This window comes from Amblyraja radiata, chromosome 29, assembly GCF_010909765.2.
Source record: "Amblyraja radiata isolate CabotCenter1 chromosome 29, sAmbRad1.1.pri, whole genome shotgun sequence".
Lineage (NCBI taxonomy): Eukaryota > Metazoa > Chordata > Chondrichthyes > Rajiformes > Rajidae > Amblyraja > Amblyraja radiata.
The window spans coordinates 33,633,981-33,652,925 of NC_045984.1; the positions used below are offsets into that span (position 1 = coordinate 33,633,981).

The following is an 18,945-nucleotide window of genomic DNA, read 5'->3' on the forward strand; positions in this document are numbered from 1 at the left end:
GGCGATGAGGCGACCTTTCCAATGGTGATCCTGTCCAAACAATCCATACAAACCATGGGATGGCCATTGTTTTCCAGACCTTGCTCCCTCCTCCCACATCCCATCCCATAGCATCACTGTGGCAAACACTGGGAGCACCCAGGCAGTCAAGAGAGTTTTATTGTCATGTGTCCCAGATGGGACAATGAACAGGAACAGAGCAGGAAAAGCTAAAACGAATATATAAAGGAAACGTTTAAAAGAATATGAGCGGAACGGAGAAAGCCTTTGAAGGTGAAGAGAATTATCATTTCACTCAAACACTTTGGAGAAAGATTTTGACCAATCTCTCCACAGAGGTTTGCTGAAAGTTAGAGCACATTGCCACAGGGATTGGTTGAGAGTGCTGCATCTTTTGAAGGGATATAGAATAGAATATTCCTTTAATAATCCTTTTCAGGAAATTATTTGCCACGACAGCTTCAAGACAAACATAACATAACACCACGCTTTCATACATAACAAGTTAAAATACGTTAAAATACAAGTTAAAATACAATTAATTAAAAAAAAAAAAAAAAATATGTGATGAATATTTGAAGTACAGGTGGTTGCAGGCGCTGTGGAGAGGGGTCTGTGTCTGTGTCTGTGTGAGCGTGTTTTTGTGTGTGGGTGTGTGTGTGAGCGTGTGCGTGTGTGTGAGAGCATGTGCGTGTGCGTGCGTGTTTGCGCGTGTGTGTGTGTCTGTCTGTGTGTGTGTGCGCGCGTGTGTGTGTGTGTCTGTGTGTGTCTGTGTGTGTGTCTGTGTGTGTGCGTGCGTATGTATGCGTGTGTGCGCGCACGTGTGTGTATGTGCGTGTGTATGTGCGTGTGTATGTGCGTGTGTATGTGCGTGTGCGTGTGCGTGCGTGTGTGTGGCTGCATTCAATCAGCATCGCTGGGGGGGGGGGGCACCTTGGATTGAATGGGTTATTTCTGTTCTAAATCTCCACAGTTCCAAGGTCTATGACGGAATCGCTGATTTAACTCAGACTCGCACATCTTACCGATATGTCAATGTCAGCACTTTATTTATCCCCCCAGAACCATACGGCAAACATTTTCGTGTCTGTAATTTCCATTGCCACATTGCCACATTGCCACAAGCTAAGTCAATGCCTTCCTGACACAACTATAAGGTAAGTATAACGAGCCCCACAAACGGGGAGCAGAACAGCAACTGCAATCTTGTAAAGAGTGTGAGCAACAAAAAAACATTTAGAATCAGAGATTTAGCAAAAACATTTGCACAGAGAGTCCATTCTCAGCGATTGCATATCTTTCAAATTGATCAGGTCAAAGTTGTTACCATTCAAACCAGTTAACTGCTGAGCTTCCTGGTAATATATATACCCTGCATAAAGGGAACTTGGCCAGTGAACAGAAATACATTGACATGGTACCACAGTCTTATCATCTCAAAGCTATCTGGCAGGAAACATAGAAAACATAGAAAAATAGGCCCTTTGAGCCATTCAATAAGATCAAGGCTGATCATCTAAATTCAGTACCCCGTTCCTGCTTTTTCCCCATCACCCTTGATTCCATTAGCCATAAGAGCTAAATATAACTCTCTCTTGAATACATCCAGTGAATTGGCCTCCACTGCCTTCTGTGGCAGAGAATTCCACAGATTCACAATTCTCTGGAAGAAATTTTTTCCTCATCTCAGTCCTAAATGGCTGACCCCTTATTCTTAAACTGTGACCCCTGGTTCTGAACTCCCCCAACACGGGGAACATTTTCCTGCATCTAGCTTGTCCAATCCTTTAAGAATTTTACATGTTTCTATAAGATCCTCTCTCGCCCTTCTAAATTCCAGTGAATAATCTTCAAATGGGGGGGGAAAAATTAGTATATTCAATAATATAACGTTGAGTATGAATACAGATACAAATTATAGACCACAAAGTTGAAATGCAGTTGTGCAAGTAGGTCTGGTGACTTACTGTTGAATTGGTGATTCAATGGCAATGGGTGATTGAATCTTAAGGATATTTTGCAAGAAGATTTTCAACGAGGTCCATAAAGTGCGGCACATAACTGTAAGATAAAATTACCCATTGTTATTCAAACGGCAATTCAGAAGTAAGTCACCTGAATTAACATATATGTCTTTATTGATACTATCACTTGTAGTAGTGTTATTAATAATACATACTGTGGTTACTCAAATTTTTTTTTTTCGTTTCTCTTTTCTTTCTTATATATAATCAAATTATTATTTAATCACTCTCTTAATGATTTATAACTGTTCTATTCTTTCTCTATCATTATTTCTAAAAAAATAGTAGATAAGTATTACTAGTGTTTTACTTAATGCAAATTGAATTAATTTGATATAAAGTTGTTTGAAGCATTGTAATTGATTATCTTTAATAAAAAAATATATTAAAAAAAAGAAGTAAGTCACCTAAAATCTTCTTGCAAAAATAGGTGCAGGAGTAGGCCATTCGGCCCTTCGAGCCTGCACCGCCATTCAATATGATCATGGCTGATCATCCAACTCAGTATCCTGTACCTGCCTTCTCTCCATACCCCCTGATCCCTTTAGCTACAAGGGCCACATCTAACTCCCTCTTAAATATAGCCAATGAACTGGCCTCAACTACTTTCTGTGGCAGAGAATTCCACAGATTCACCACTCTCTGTGTGAATTTTTTTTATCATCTCGGTCCTAACAGATTTCCCCCTTATCCTTAAACTGTGACCCCTTGTTCTGGACTTCCCCAACATCGGGAACCTGTACAGTTTATATGTGTCATAGGTCATAAGTCATAGAACCATACAGTGTGGAAACAGGCCCTTCGGCCCACATTGCCCACACTGGCCACCGGGTGGCGTCGAGATGGCAGCCTCGCCTGCAGCCTGTGTGTTATTAGTGTTTCTCGGTATGTTTTTATGTGGGGGGTGGGTGGGGAATAGGGGGAAACCGTTTACAGTTACTGACCTTGACGGAGATGTGATCTTTCTCCGTTACACCCCCCTTGTGGCCTAACAACTGGATTGGTGCGGCCTTTCCTGGAGACCGGCCAAGAGCTTCAAGCCGCAAGCGCGGCGCGGGCGATCCTTTGCCAAGGATCGCTGTGGAAGTGCTCCGACTGCGGGGCCTGTGGACTTTAGCAGTGTGAAGCCGCGGTCTCCAGTAAAGAAAGGCTGTCTCAGGAGTTCCATACGCGGAGTGTCCGATCCTTCCTGATGCCAGAGTTTCCATCATCCCGACGAGAGGGTTTGGGCAGCAGACCATCGGCAACGGCCTTGTTCAAAGGCCCAGACCACGGGTGAACAAGGAGGAAGAAGACTGAACTTTATTGCCTTCCATCACAGTGAGGAATGTTGGTGGATGTTTATATTACATTTATCATGTATTGTGTTGTTGTTACTTGTTTGGCAACTCAAATATCACTGTACCTTAATTGGTGCATGTGACATAAGTGTGGACTTGAACTTGTCCCACCTGCCTGCATTCGATCCATATCCCTCCACACCTGTCCTATCCATTTACCTGTCTAACTGTTTCTTCAACGTTGGGATAGTCCCAGCCTCAACTACCTCCTCTGGCAGCTTGTTCCATACACTCAGCACCCTCAGTGAAAAAGTTGATCAGGTCAACTGTATATCAGGTCACAAGTGATAGGAGCAGAATTAGTAGAGCAAAGAAATTGCGGGTGGATTGGGGGCCACATAGACGTGGGAAGAGTCGCAGACTGCTATCGATTATTCCTTGTGTAAATACATTTTTCACTTACACCAGGGAGAGAAGAATTTTCTCAGATAGTATTTAGACTAGGTTGGGACATAAAGAGAGATGACACGTGAATGGGAGGATTGCTGTCATGAATGAGAGAATGACGCTTTCTGGAGGCTTCACCAGGAGACATCTCAATACCTTTCTCATGCACTGCTCTGAGCACAGCCTGGTTTATGAGAGAGAAATTGAGTCCAACGTACCAAACTATATTATGTGGAGAATGTCATCAAGCTAAAGAATGAAGGCTAATTAAGAGCGATGTATTAAAACATGTCTACGTTACAACAGAGGAGATGCCGGAGATCTTTAGACGTATTAAGATGGATAAATCCCTGAGGCCTAATAATAATAATCAAGTGTTCAGTTCAGTTTAGTTTATTGTCATGTGTACTCTCTCATTATTATTTGATATCCGACCCACAATGGTGGTGTCGTCTGCAAATTGAAACTTGAATTAGATTTGTACATGGGCTGCAAATGTATCTGAGGACATTAGGGAGGAAATTGCAGGTGGCCAAGCAGATATATTTCCATCATCTTCAATCAAGGAGGAGGTAGCAGAAAACTGGAGAAAGAATAATGTGGGAACTCTGAATTCAGAAAAGCTGCAAGAACAAGCCATGTAACTACAGGCCATTCAGCCCAACATCAGAGGCTGGGCAACTAGTGGAATGGAATCTGAGGAACAGGATCTAACAGTTTTGGGAAAAGACTGAAGGTCTGATTAGGGATGATCAGCATGGCTTTATTCATGGGAGGTTGATTGAGGTTTGCGAAGATATAATGGAGGTTGGCAGGGTGGTAGATATTGTCTGTAGCAAGACTTGACAAGGCTGGTCTGGATCATTAGCTGGCATGAACCCAGGGTGAGGTGGCAACATGGATACAGGATGAGACACAAAATGCTGGAGAAACTCAGCGGGTGAGGCAGCATCTATGGAGCAAAGGAATAGGTGACGTTTCGGGTCAAGACCCTTCTACTTGGTAAGTTTGATAAGTTTAAGCCACACAAGGCTGTGGAGGCCAAGTCAGTGGATATTTTTAAGGCAGAGTTAGATAGATTCTTGATTAGTACGGGTGACTGAGGTTATGGGGTGAAGGCAGGAGAATGGGGTTAGGAGGGAGAGATAGATCAGCCATGATTGAATGGCGGAGTAGACTTGATGGGTGAATGGCCTGATTCTACTCCTATCACCTATGACCTTACGATATCAAACCTGGTGAAGTAGGGGGCAGTAAAGAAGGTTATCTAAGATTACGAGGAATATCTGGATGAAGTGGGGAAGGTGGAGTGTAACACCGTCAAGTGCAAGGTGTTGCATTTTGATGTTAAATCAGGGGCAGGACTTGGACAGTACACAGAAATAATCTGGAGAGTGTTGTAGGTGTGAGAGACCAAGGAGTGCAGCTACACAGGACCGTGAGGGTGGCCTGACAGGTAACAGGGTAGTAAACATGGCCTTTAGCACACCTGTCATCAATGGTCAGGGCATTACGTACAGGAGTTGGCATGTCATGTTGCTACATATACAAGGTGGCATGGTGGCACAATGGTATAGTCGTTGCCTTACAGCGCTTGAAGTGCAGGAGACCTGGGTTCGATCCCGACTACGGGTGCTGTCTGTACAGAGTTTGTACATTCTCCCCGTGACCTGCGTGGGTTTTCTCTGGGAGCTCCAGTTTCCTCCCACACTCCAAAGACGTACAGATTTGTAGATTAATTGTTTTGGTATAATCGTGATTGTCCCTAGTGCGTGTGTAGGATAGTGTGAGTGTGTGGGGGTCGCTGGCTGGTGCAGACTCGGTGGGTCGAAAGGCCTGTTTCCGCGCTGTATCTCTGGACTAAGCTAAACTAAACAGTGTGAGCAGAAATCCCATTGAGACTAAATCCCATCTTTCGCACTTTGATGATGAGTTTAACATTTGGTGGCCAAATCCGCACACTGCTCTATCTTGCAAAAAAAGTCTGTTCGTTAATTTCATCCTTAACTTTGCAATCTTTCTGAAGTGAATTCTCATTGAATCATTGCATGTACTAAGTGCCGCCAGTACAGGTTTTTGATTTTGTGCTGGCCGGCTGTCAGGAAATAAATGACTGCGTTTACTGTGGTTTATCAAAGACGTGCAGGTTTGGCCACCCTGCCCTTGAACAATACTCTCAATTGCTTTGTTATCAGCAGTTCTCTAAAGTAAACTACAATTAAATACAAACCTGCTCGGAGGTTTGATGTGGGAAAAGTACATGTCTCCAGCAGAACAATGAAAGAAATTTAATTGTCCTATCTGGGACACATGACAATAAACTCTCTTGACTTGACTTGACTTGAAAAAAAAAAGACCAAGGCAGAGAGATCGTTCACTTGCTCCACCAATTACTAATTGACAAGCTAACCATTTGATTCAGTGCAGAGACCATGACCCAGAAATGACTCAACTTGATTTTGTAGTCGTACTCCATGTAGCATTGCGCGCGCCGTAACTGACATTGTTGCAGCGAATTGTGGACGCAGCCCAGACCATCATACAAACGAACCTCCCTTCCATCGACTCCATGTATACCTCACGCTGCCTTGGCAAGGCCAGCAACATAATCAAAGACGAGACGTACCCCGACAACTCCCTCTTTTCCCCTCTCCCATGGGAGGTTATGGGGAGAAGGCAGGAGAATGGGGTTAGGAGGGAGAGATAGATCAGCCATGATTAAATAGCAGAGTAGACTTATTGCCCTTCGAGCCAGCACTGCCATTCAATATGATCATGGCTGATCATCCACAATCAGTACCCATATCCCTTGATTCCATTAGCCCAAAGAGCTAAATCTAACTCTCTTGAAAACATCCAGTGAATTGGCCTCCACTGCCTTCTGTGGCAGAGAATTCCACAGATTCACAACTGTCTGGGTGAAGTACATATACACATGAGGTGCATTCACTTGGAGTCATTGTTAGTCTCCAGCAGTGTCAGGGACTGAGCTTGATGCAGTAATGGATGGGCTGTTACACAGCATTTGTAGGTCTAACACCCTCCGATTACCGCAACAAAGGGAGGGTGTAACATAACACATCATGTGGAGTACAGGCCGGGTCTGGATGCAGGAAGTGCATTAGGGCCGAGACGAGTAATGCCTCCAAACTCTGCAGTGAGGGGAGACACAATAACTGGGGCATCTCCGTGACTCTATAAATTAATGCACAGCCTTGCAGCGCCATCAGTTATAAAGCCAGCTACACACAGTGGCACTGTGGGAAACAAGTTAGCATTCAATGCAGGAAGAATTGATCATAGTGTGGAGTAGAAGGGTCTTGACCCGAAACATCACCCATTCCTTCTATCCATAGATGCTGCCTGTCCAGCTGAGTTACTCCAGCATTTGGTGTCTATCTTCGGTTTAAACCAGCACCTGCAGTTCCTTCCTACACATTTAGAAACTGAAGGATTACTGCAATCCACTGCCATGGAGTGATAGAGTCACACAGGGTGGAAACCAGCCCTTCAGCCCAACTTGCCCACACCAACCAACATATCTGCGTTTGGTAAATATCCCTCTAAAACTGTCCTATCCATGAACCTGTCTAAATGCTTCTTCAATGTTGATATAGTCCCTGCCTCAACTACCTCCTCTGGCAGCTCGTTCCATACACCCACCACCCTTTGCGTGAAAAGGTGACCCCTCAGGTTCCTATTAAATTTTTCCCCCCTCACCTTAAACTATGTCGTCTGGTCCTCAATTCCCCAACTCTGGGCAAGAGACTCTGTGGATCTACCCGATCTATTCCTCTCGTGCCATTTGAAATATTAGAGCCATTTGGCAAGGTTTGGAGAAACGAGGAACTGCAGATGCTGGTTTACCAAGGAAAGACACAAACTTCTGGAGTACAAGGTAAATAAATGTCCCGAACTGAAACGTCACCTATCCATGTTCTCCACAGATGCTGCCTGACCCACTGAATTACTCCAGCACTCTGTGAAACGTCACCTATCCATGTTCTCCACAGATGCTGCCTGACCCACTGAATTACTCCAGCACTCTGTGAAACGTCACCTATCCATGTTCTCCACAGATGCTGCCTGACCCACTGAGTTACTCCAGCACTCTGTGAAACGTCACCTATCCATGTTCTCCACAGATGCTGCCTGACCCACTGAGTTACTCCAGCACTCTGTGTCTATTTTTGGAGATGTTTAGGGTCCATGCAGAAGTATTGAAATTGCACTTAGAGTTATGGAGTTATACTGTCATACAGCATGCAAGCAGGCCATTCGGCCCAACTTGCCCACACTAGCCCATCTACACTAGTCCCACCTTCCTGCATTTGGCTCATATCCATCAAAACATGTGTTATTATATAAAGAGGAAGTAATCTTTAAGGATAGTTCTGGCATGATTGGCTGGAGGGCGAGTAGCAGCATCAAGCCTGATTTTGTCAGTAAATTGTGAATGCTGACCAGCGGCACATTGAAACAAAAATACACAGGTGGAAGAAAAACAATAGAAAGGTTAGCGAGAAACAAGCAGCAGTAAAAATGACTCAAAATGAAGGAAAATCTCTAGTTGGTGAGGAACTGAAGGTTAACGAGATGGTTAGATTGTATTACAACTATAAACTGACTCTGAACCAGTTACCAAATGGGGAGCATTGTTCTCCTACAGTTTCAGTTTAGTTTATGGTCATGTGTACCAAGGTTTGTGTTGTGTGCTAACCAGCCAGTGGAAAGACAACACATGATTACAATCGAGTCATTTACAGTGTTTAGATACAGGATAAAAGGTACAGGGATTTAAGAATGTGGAGCGAGTGTAATATGTGATTGTAGATTGGCTTCTGTGGCCAGCACGTAAACAGCCGCCTGCGTTGGACGCCTTGCATTTTGCAAGGTTATTGTGCAGAATTAGTGGGAGCCAGATTCGTCACAAAGTCCAAACCCATTACTTAATTAAATACGCACAAGAAGAGTCAATATTGCCTAATTATAAACACCCAGGAGGTTTTTAAACAGGAAGAAATGTACTTGTTAGTGATCGACAAGACTCAGTAAGGCACAGGTCATCAAGTGTGTAATCAGGCCAATTGCTTCATTGCCACAAACCAGGAAAAGAACACAAGCTTTACATTCTAGAACATTCTCTCAAACAATTACTTCAATAAAATAGGAGTCTCAAGTAAATGTGTTTTTGTCCAAACTGAAGTTGCACTTCAATGATGAGAAGTTGTTACCAATGGTTTACAAAAATAAGCGCTCAGTTGCATTGTGTCGGGAAGAGTTATAGATTCACACAGCGAGGAAACAGGCCCTTCGGCCCAACTTGCACACACCGACCAACATGCCCCATCTACACTAGCCACAGAGTCACGGAAACAGGCCCTTCGGCCCAACTTGCACACACCGACCAACATGCCCCATCTACACTAGTCACAGAGTCACGGAAACAGGCCCTTCGGCCCAACTTGCACACACCGACCAACATGCCCTATCTACACTAGTCACAGAGTCACGGAAACAGGCCCTTCGGCCCAACTTGCACACACCGACCAACATGCCCCATCTACACTAGTCACGGAAACAGGCCCTTCGGCCCAACTTGCACACACCGACCAACATGCCCCATCTACACTAGTCACAGAGTCACGGAAACAGGCCCTTTGGCCCAAATCTACACTAGTCACAGATTCACGGAAACAGGCCCTTTGGCCCAACTTGCACACACCGACCAACATGCCCCATCTACACTAGTCAGAGTCACGGAAACAGGCCCTTCGGCCCAACTTGCACACACCGACCAACATGCCCCATCTACACTAGCCACAGAGTCACGGAAACAGGCCCTTCGGCCCAACTTGCACACACCGACCAACATGCCCCATCTACACTAGCCACAGAGTCACGGAAACAGGCCCTTCGGCCCAACTTGCACACACCGACCAACATGCCCCATCTACACTAGTCACAGAGTCACGGAAACAGGCCCTTCGGCCCAACTTGCACACACCGACCAACATGCCCCATCTACACTAGTCACAGAGTCACGGAAACAGGCCCATTGGCCCAACTTGCACACACCGACCAACATGCCCCATCTACACTAGTCACAGATTCACGGAAACAGGCCCTTTGGCCCAACTTGCACACACCGACCAACATGCCCCATCTACACTAGTCACAGAGTCACGGAAACAGGCCCTTCGGCCCAACTTGCACACACCGACCAACATGCCCCATCTACACTAGTCACAGAGTCACGGAAACAGGCCCTTCGGCCCAACTTGCACACACCGACCAACATGCCCCATCTACACTAGCCACAGAGTCACGGAAACAGGCCCTTCGGCCCAACTTGCACACACCGACCAACATGCCCCATCTACACTAGTCACAGAGTCACGGAAACAGGCCCTTCGGCCCAACTTGCACACACCGACCAACATGCCCCATCTACACTAGCCACAGAGTCACGGAAACAGGCCCTTCGGCCCAACTTGCACACACCGACCAACATGCCCCATCTACACCAGTCCCATCTGCCTGTGTTTGGCCCGTATCCCTCTAAACCTGTCCTATCCATGTACCCAATTGATTGTTTCTTAAACGTTGCGATAGTCCCTGCCTCAACTATTGTATCACCGTACACTCAGCTCATTCCACACACCCGCCACCTTTTGTTTCAATCTGTACCATTTTCTTTTAGGAAGATTATTTGTACTCAGGCTGTGGATCACAACGCATATATATTAACTACCGTAGGTCAAACATTAGTGACTCCAACATCAGCAATTTCCAAAATGTTCCCAAACTGAGAGTACAATTGAAATGTGGTCTCCTAAGAAAACACAATCGCGGATGTTCATTCACACAACTGGATGGTGACTGGATGGGGGAGAAGGGAGGAACGGGGTACTGATTGGGGATGAATAGCCATGATCACGTTGAATGGCGGTGCTGGCTCGAAGGGCTGAATGGCCTCCTCCTGCACCTGTTGTCTATTCCCACTCACAACTATTGTGTGAAAGTGCTGCCATACAGAAGGATATTTTTCTGAAATTACTTCTTTGGGCAAACTGTCAAAGGGACTCGACAGATTATGATAGGTAACAGAATGTGGACATGTGGCCATTTCACAACAAGAGAGGCAGATTGTCCGTGGATCACAGATGTCTGAAGTTGAGGGCCATCAAAGTGGCAGCACTCATGCCCGAGAGGATGCTTCTCTGATGTGCGCGCACTCACAACATAATGACATTGTAAAACTGAAGGCTACAGATATTGATAGTGATCTTGTGTATGCCGTCTTGGCGTGTACTGTCTGTCAACAGTGCCGAGCTTGACCCTCAAAGATGTCTTTCCAATCATGGAGATGGCTGAACTGACCATCTGAGAATTCACATCCATTTTTGACAGAAAAGCAATAAAAATGCACAGTGCAGATTGACAGGCATTGGAAATAGTTATTTGTGTTATAAAAAAAATCATTCTCAGGATGTGGACATTGCCAGCCATGTCACTCAGGACTGACTGTTTATCCCACACTGCTCTGAAACTGAGGAGGCAATTACGTGGCATTTACATTGGTGGAGCTGGGGTCATGGTCATCGGTGTGAGAAGAAAAAGGAACAAAAGAAAAAGAAAAAAACCCACAAATAAACACACATATCAGTAGATAAATAAATTAATTAATTTAAAAATGTGGAAACAGGCCTTTCGGCCCAACTTGCCCATACGGCCCAACATGTCCCAGCTACACTAATCCACCTGCTGGCGTTTGGCCCATATCCCTCCAAACCTGTCCTCTCCATGTACCGGGGGTACTGATTGTGGATGATCAGTCATGATCACATTGAATGGCGGTGCTGGCTCGAAGGGCCGAATGGCCTCTACTCCTGCACCTATTGTCTATGTATCTAAATCGAAGATAGACACAAAATGCTGGAATAACTCAGTGGGACCGGCAGCATCTGCGGAGAGAAGGAATGGGTGACGTTTCGGGTCGAGACCCTTCTTCAGACTGATCATACATACTACATACTGTCCATGTACCTGTCTAACTGTGATGTCATGTCACATAGTGAATACAATGGGTAAGGAAGGACATTAAGAACTAAATGTGTCTCTAAGATACTCCAGTAGCTTCATGATTATCATTATTGAGAAGTTTATTTTTCAACTCCAGGTTTATTCAAGATATTGAAGGTGAATCTGCAGCTGTGACGTGTCCGGATTAATGATCAGAACTCCGGCTACTCATCCAGTAACTTGTGGGGTCACGCACAACAGCAGAGCACAATATTCGAGGACCCAAAATCAATTTTCAAAACTTGTGGCACAGTTAAAATAATTAGGGTTAGATACAGTAGCAGACCTCCTGAACAAGGAAGAACAGTAGCAAGCTAAACACTAATTCCCTAACACCATCCAGCCCGTAACAATACAACTTTAAAGTCTGTGCACATCTCTCAAAGAAAGTTTGAAGAGACTAACTTTCTAAGGTTGTTAACTATGGATGTGGAGAGGATGTTTCCACCAGTGGGAGAGTCTCGGACCAGAGGTCACAGCCTCAGAATTAAAGGACGTTTTTTTAGGAAGGAGGTGAGGAGACATTTCTTTAGTCAGAGGGTGGTGAATCTGTGGAATTCTTTGCCACAGACGGCTGTGGAGGCCACATCAGTGGATATTTTTAAGGCAGAGATAGATAGATTCTTGATTAGTACGGGTGTCAGAGGTGATGGGAAGAAGGCCGGAGAATGGGGTTAGGAGGGAGAGATAGATCAGCCATGATTGAATGGTGTTATCAGGAGGCTCAGAAATGGAAAGGAATGCAGGCTCACCACGAAGTACTGAAGAGAACCCAAAATCCAAATGCAGATGGGACCGAAAGATATAGACCAGGAACCGACATCAAGCCGACAGAATACAGAACTGATTAGTCAGCACCCAATTGGTGATGATCTCAGGTATTTATACCAAGTGAAAGATGAGGGCAGCAGATTAAATGCAGGTGTAACTACTAATAGCTCAGGGGATGAGTGTGGAGCGAGTCTCCAGTGTTGGGAAGTGTGGCAAGTGTGACAGGCATATACGCGATGGGCCGAATGGCCTAATTCTTATGACATGACCTTATGAATGACCACTGAGCTGATTTTCTATTGATAATATAACATCATGTCCCACCGTGGGACTGACCCAGAGGTGCTGATATATTGCAGGGACGAGCGGTAGTAAGGATGTCAGCCTCGGGCTATCCTTCATCGATCTTTGCTGGCTTTACTTTGGACTAAACATTATTCTGTGGCCTAATTCTGCCCCTAGAACTTATGAAAGTAACTGTGCCGTGATGACAGGTCACGGGGACCAGCTGCTAGTCTTTGATAAAGAACTTCACATGGATTCGATATTCCCTTTTCTTTGATGAGCCAACATTTCCATTCTACATTTCTCATGCACCATTTCCAAAACACCACATTCCTTTTCCTCTTTCAATATCGGCAGTAAGTTCATAAGTGATAGGGCCACAATTAGGCCATTCGGCCCATCAAGTCTACTCCGCCATTCAATCATGGCTGATCTATCTCTCCCTCCTAACCCCATTCTCCTGCCTTCTCCCCATAACCCCTGACACCCGAACTAATCTAGAATCTATCTCTCTCTCTCTGCCGTAAAAATATTTATTGACTTGACCTCCACAGCCTTCTATGGCAATGAAGTCCACACATTCACCATCCTCTAAAGAAATTGCTCCTCATCTCCTTCCGAAAGGAACATTCTAAAAGAATGTAGTGCATGTCCACTAATTTGGGAATCTGTCTTTGGCTCCACGCCTGCAATACTCTCTCTCTAGTGATGTGATATTTTGCTTTGTTGTTTCAACGTCCTTTCATTCTTGAGGCGATGACTTCTGGCCTTGTATTTCCTTCGTCGTTTTTATTTAATTGTCCAGCTATCTTCTGTAGGTTGTTCAGTATGAGGCCACATTGGAATGGAACCAGATTAACATGGACACACTAAGGCACTTGATAAATAGCTGCGTAACTTGCTAAATCACAAATGAACTGGGATAGAGTGTGTATCGCAGATCAATCAATCAATCTGTGTCTGGCAGAATACATCAACTTCCATTACAACAGGGGGGACCTGTCAAATACTCAATGGCACAAGAACAGTGACGTTCCCTGTACACTATGGGGGGGGGGGGGGGGGGTGTAGAGAGGGGGTGTCGTGAGTTGAGAAACATACAGACAGCCTGAAAGATGAAATAAATCAACCATTCATTCACATAGTAAGATGCAGGCAGAATACCACGGTACAAATCAGAAGCTCTTGCTCCTCATTAGCTCTGCCAAGCCTATTTAGTCGAGTGGCTTGGTGTGACACGAAGGAACTGCAGACACAAAAATGCTGGAGTAACTCAGCGGCTCAGGCAGCATCTCTGGAGGGAAGGAATGGGTGACGTTTCGGGTCAAGACCCTTCTTCAGATTGCTTAATAAAGATGAGAGGCATAAGAAGGGACTGCAGATGCTGGTTTAAATCGAAGATGAACATAAAATGCTGGAGTAACTCAGTGAGACAGGCAGCATCTCTGGAGGCAAGGAATGGGTGACGTTTCGGGTCAAAACCCGAAATGGTCTGAAGATAGGTTTCGACCTGAAACATCACCATTTCTTTTTCTCCAGATATGTTGCCTGACCCGCTGAGTTACTCCAGCACTCTGTGAAACGTCATCTATCCATGTTCTCCACAGATGCTGCCTGACCCGCTGAGTTACTCCAGCACTCTGTGAAACGTCACCTATCCATGTTCTCCACAGATGCTGCCTGACCCGCTGAGTTACTCCAGCACTCTGCATCTATCTTGATGTGACAGGTTAGAGGTCCATCGTGCTTCACAATCTGACGTACATCTTCATCCTGCCACCTCTCTCAGCTTTACACCCTGTGACATTACCCTGGATGTCCACGTGTCTGCATCCATCCGCCCTCTATGGGGAACTACTGTAGAGGGTTTGCTATAAACCCCACAAAGAGGAAGAAGACTGGACTTTATTGCCTTCCATCACAGTGAGGAATGTAGAATCCCCTGTGATGGATGTTTATGTGAGCTTTTACATGGTTGTGTGGCTTGTTGCTTTCACTTAGTATGGCTGTATGGGAACTCAAGTTGCACTGTTCCTTAACTGGTACATGTGACAATAAACTGACCTTGAAACCTTGAAGTGTTGATTTGTGTAGGGCTGCTGGGTGAGAATGATGATACAACACGCCTTTTAACTGCTGCAGGAGGTCCACTTTCTCCATCAGGTGTGTTTGGGCCGGTGTCATGAGCCAATATGTGCTTCACTCTGTAGTTCTGCAGATGCTGAGGCTAACAAGGGTAATTAAGAATAAGGGGTAAGCCATTTAGAACGGAGACGAGGAAACACTTTTTCACACAGAGAGTTGTGAGTCTGTGGAATTCTCTGCCTCAGAGGGCGGTGGAGGCCGGTTCTCTGGATATTTTCAAGATACTCTTAAAGATAGCGGAGTCAGGGGATATGAGGAGAAGGCAGGAACGGGGTACGGATTGGGGATGATTAGCCATGATCACATTGAATGGCGGTGCTGGCTCGAAGGGCCGAATGGCCTACTCCTGCACCTGTTGTCGATTGTGTTGTCATTGCCTGATGGTGGGGTAGGATCTGGCACATTAAAGTCTCGGTAACTCTCACTGCCTAGTCCCTGCCGGCACTTGTCAACATTGCCGACTGCTGGTGTAGTTTAGAGATACAGCACAGAAACAGGCCCTTCGGCCCACTGAGTCTGTGCCGGCCAGCGATCCCCGCACACTAACATTACCACACACACGCTGGGGACAATTTACAATGATACCAGTGGGAGACCAAACGCTCTCCTCTGTCCCTGCGCCCTCTATCGATCTTCTCACAGGCGAGGAGATGCTGCTTGGATGAACTTATTGTAAAGGCTCTTCACCATGAACCAGCAGAGAGAGAACAGAGAAGCAAACTGAAAGAGGAGAACATTTGTACCTATTAGTATTAATCAAAGCCTCTTTTATGGCCTGGATTTGAAGGAAATTGTATGAAACAAGAAATAGTAATGTGTAGCACGTTGACAAGTGCGACGAGTCTCTGCGGAATATTAAATGATGGGCCAGAAATAAATAGAGCAGATGTACCATTAAAGATGTGGGATTCTAAAAGCATTGCATCGGGCAATAAGATTACTACACCCATGGGTAACAGTTTGAAATGTAAATGTGGTCTTTAAGGAGAAGATAAGCAGGCATGAGGATTCCAATTGACTGCAGCTCAGGGTCACTCAGAGGGGGCTGGCTGCCTCACTTGAAGCAAAACTCAAGACTGCAGTTTCACAGATAAGAATTAAGGAGAGTTTTCTTTCTGTTCATTCTCTTGTCAAGAGACGGTTGCCCACCTCTTTGCAGAGTGTGGATTGGCAAAGAGAGCCTGGAGAGGTCTGCAAGGTCCCTGTCACGGTTTATTCCGAACAGCTCCATCACAGAGGACTGTGATTTACGGACTGTTCCCAGGGACGCATTCAGTGACTGACATCGAGTGCTGCTGGGAGGTCATCGACTCGATGAAAGATGCTCTTTGGTCTGCCCGAGCGTTGTTCACCACCCAGCAGAGCGAGATGTTCGTCGGGGAATGTGCCGACTGGCCCGCTGCAGACTGCAGGAGCTGAGGGACGCACTGAAGCTCGGTGCAGCCAACGCCAAGGCTCGGTGGGGGAGGACCATAGTCTAGGGTCCTTCCGCTGCTGGACATGGGGGACAGGCTGTGGTGGAGACGCCCCTCAAAATAAGGGAAAGGATCCCACGCCAGTGGACCACATGAGTGGCAAGGGTGGGGGACAAATTTGTGATTTGGGGAAACTGTATTGAATGTATGTATAGCCTCATGGCAGTCTCAAGCACAGGGCAGGCCAAACAACTCATGGCATTGTCATTAAGGGTTAATAAATCATTTATTGCAAGTACATTGCAGACTCACAGTTCAGTTGATTCACAGCATCGAATCACAGTTGTCTCTCCCTCGCGAACTTCCAGAGAGACTGACTCACGTCCAGGCATCTGGGGTTTTATAGTCCTGCCCCCCGCCCCCGGAAAGGGCAATACCTTCATCATGGTGATTGACAGGCGAGAGGACCAATCAGTTGATCTCAATATTTTTTAAACACTCATAGCTTTTTTATTTTTCATCGATCAGAAAAATCCTCGGGGCTGCCTCAGCGGAGGAGGACTGTGAGTAAGATGGCCAAAAATCACAGCGATATTGGGTCAGGCAGCATCTGTTGAGAATGAGACAACATTCATGCTTCAATGATCCTCTAAATGAACTGGGAAAAGTTTTTAAATAAAACACTTATCAGATTGGAGATAAAGCAATCAAAGCGATAGACTGAGGAATGGTCTGCGCAGGAGTGGAGACCAGGAAAGATTAATTAACAATTTCTTTGTTAGACTACACCTAAGCATAGACCATACGGTTCTGGTTCCTAGATTGTAAAAAGGAATTTGGAAATAATTGACAGGGAAAAGCACGGCTTTATAAGGATGAAACAATATGAAACCGCTCAATAAGGTGCTGGTGAGGCCACAGTTTTAAGGCAGGGATGGATAAATTCATGATTAGTACAGGTGTAGAGGTTATGGGGTGAAGGCATGAGAATGAGATTAGGAGGAAGAGATCAATCAGCCATGATTGAATGGCGGAGTAGACTTGATGGGCCGAATGGGCTAATTCTGCTCCCATCACTTATGACCTTATGATAAGAAATACGGGGGTATAGAAATCAAGAAAAGGTATTGGGTCTCTATTCTAGAGCTACGAGCCCCCTCATTGGAGACCCTCATACTATGTTTAATTGGACATTACTGGACTTTACCTTGCACTAAACGTTATTCCCTTTATCATGTATCTGTACACTGTGGACGGCTCGATTGTAATCATGTATTGTCTTTCTGCTGACTGGCTAGCACGCAATAAAAAGCTTTTCACTGTACCTCGGTACACGTGACAATAAACTAAACTAAACTAAACAAAAAAGGAACAGAAGGTAGACAAAAATATTGGAGAAACTCAGCTGGTGCGGCAGCATCTGTGGAGCGAAGGAAATAGGCAACGTTTTGGGCCAACACCCTTCTTCACTGATGTGGGGGGGAAGAAGAAAGGAAGAGAGATGTCCAACATTTAAAACGCTGGTATAGGTGGATGTAAGTGCAATGTTACCACTTGTGGTGAATGTTTTAACTAGTGGTCTCTGTTTTATGATTGTCATCAAGAGATCCACCAGGGGATTGGAAAATCTGCTTTACTCTTAGAGCTGAGACTGAGGAAATTGCTGCCACAGGGAGTGGCTGGGTGAGCTGTACAGGCACGTGTAGGAAGGAACCGCAACGTATTTCATGGTAGGCTGGGGAGGATGGAATGGAGTGTTAAACCTGTACGTACATTAGAGGAACGATGGGGGGGGAAATAAACCATACACAATGGCATCAGAGGCCGGGGACAAACAATCTGTTTCTCATAGAGTCACCGATTCATTAAGCCCTGTATCCATTCTCCCAGCGTTTTAAATGGTGGAGATTGCTGGTCTGTTTTTTTTCTTTAGAATACAGGGCTAATATCTATTCTTGATTTTTATAACCCTGCATTTCATGTTTCCTCCTCGTAAAGCTGTCCTGTAGTCATACAATTATTTCCATATTCCTTTCATAATCCAGGAACCAGAGACATCTGTTATGCTCATAAGTGCAGCCTAACAAAAAATTATTGTCCAATAATTCCTACTCTCACAGCCTTTTTGGTGCTTCCTGTGTTTACAGCTTTTTCTGCAATCGAACATTTGTTTCATTTTAAAGCTTTATCCCTTCAGCCCACTGGCTCCTGCACAGACCATTAAGTAGCTAGAGGGACTAGTCTCACCTACACTCGTCTCATTTTATTCCCTACTCATTCATTCCCAGCAATTTCCCCCAGATTTTCCGACCAACTTAAATACAGAGAAGGGGTGGGAGGCATGGGAGTGGTCAACCTGCACGTAGACAGTAACTGGAGCACGCGATTCACACCTGTGTGGCCACAGGGAGACATTGTGAAGTCCACATAGACAGTCGCAAAGGTTAGGATTGACACCTGAGTCCCTCTGCTCACCAGCCTGAGGTTCATAAG

General features: G+C 45.3%; 1 long non-coding RNA gene across 1 annotated transcript; it reads right to left on the reverse strand.

The window, feature by feature from the left end:
- Positions 1 to 1,962: 1,962 nt before the first annotated feature.
- LOC116989714 lies at positions 1,963 to 16,908 on the reverse strand. Its single transcript, XR_004416302.1, has 3 exons — positions 16,765 to 16,908; positions 14,957 to 15,104; positions 1,963 to 2,061 (listed from the first exon to the last, which is right to left on the reverse strand). It is a non-coding gene; the product is annotated as an uncharacterized LOC116989714 (long non-coding RNA).
- Between the last annotated feature and the right edge of the window lie 2,037 nt (positions 16,909 to 18,945).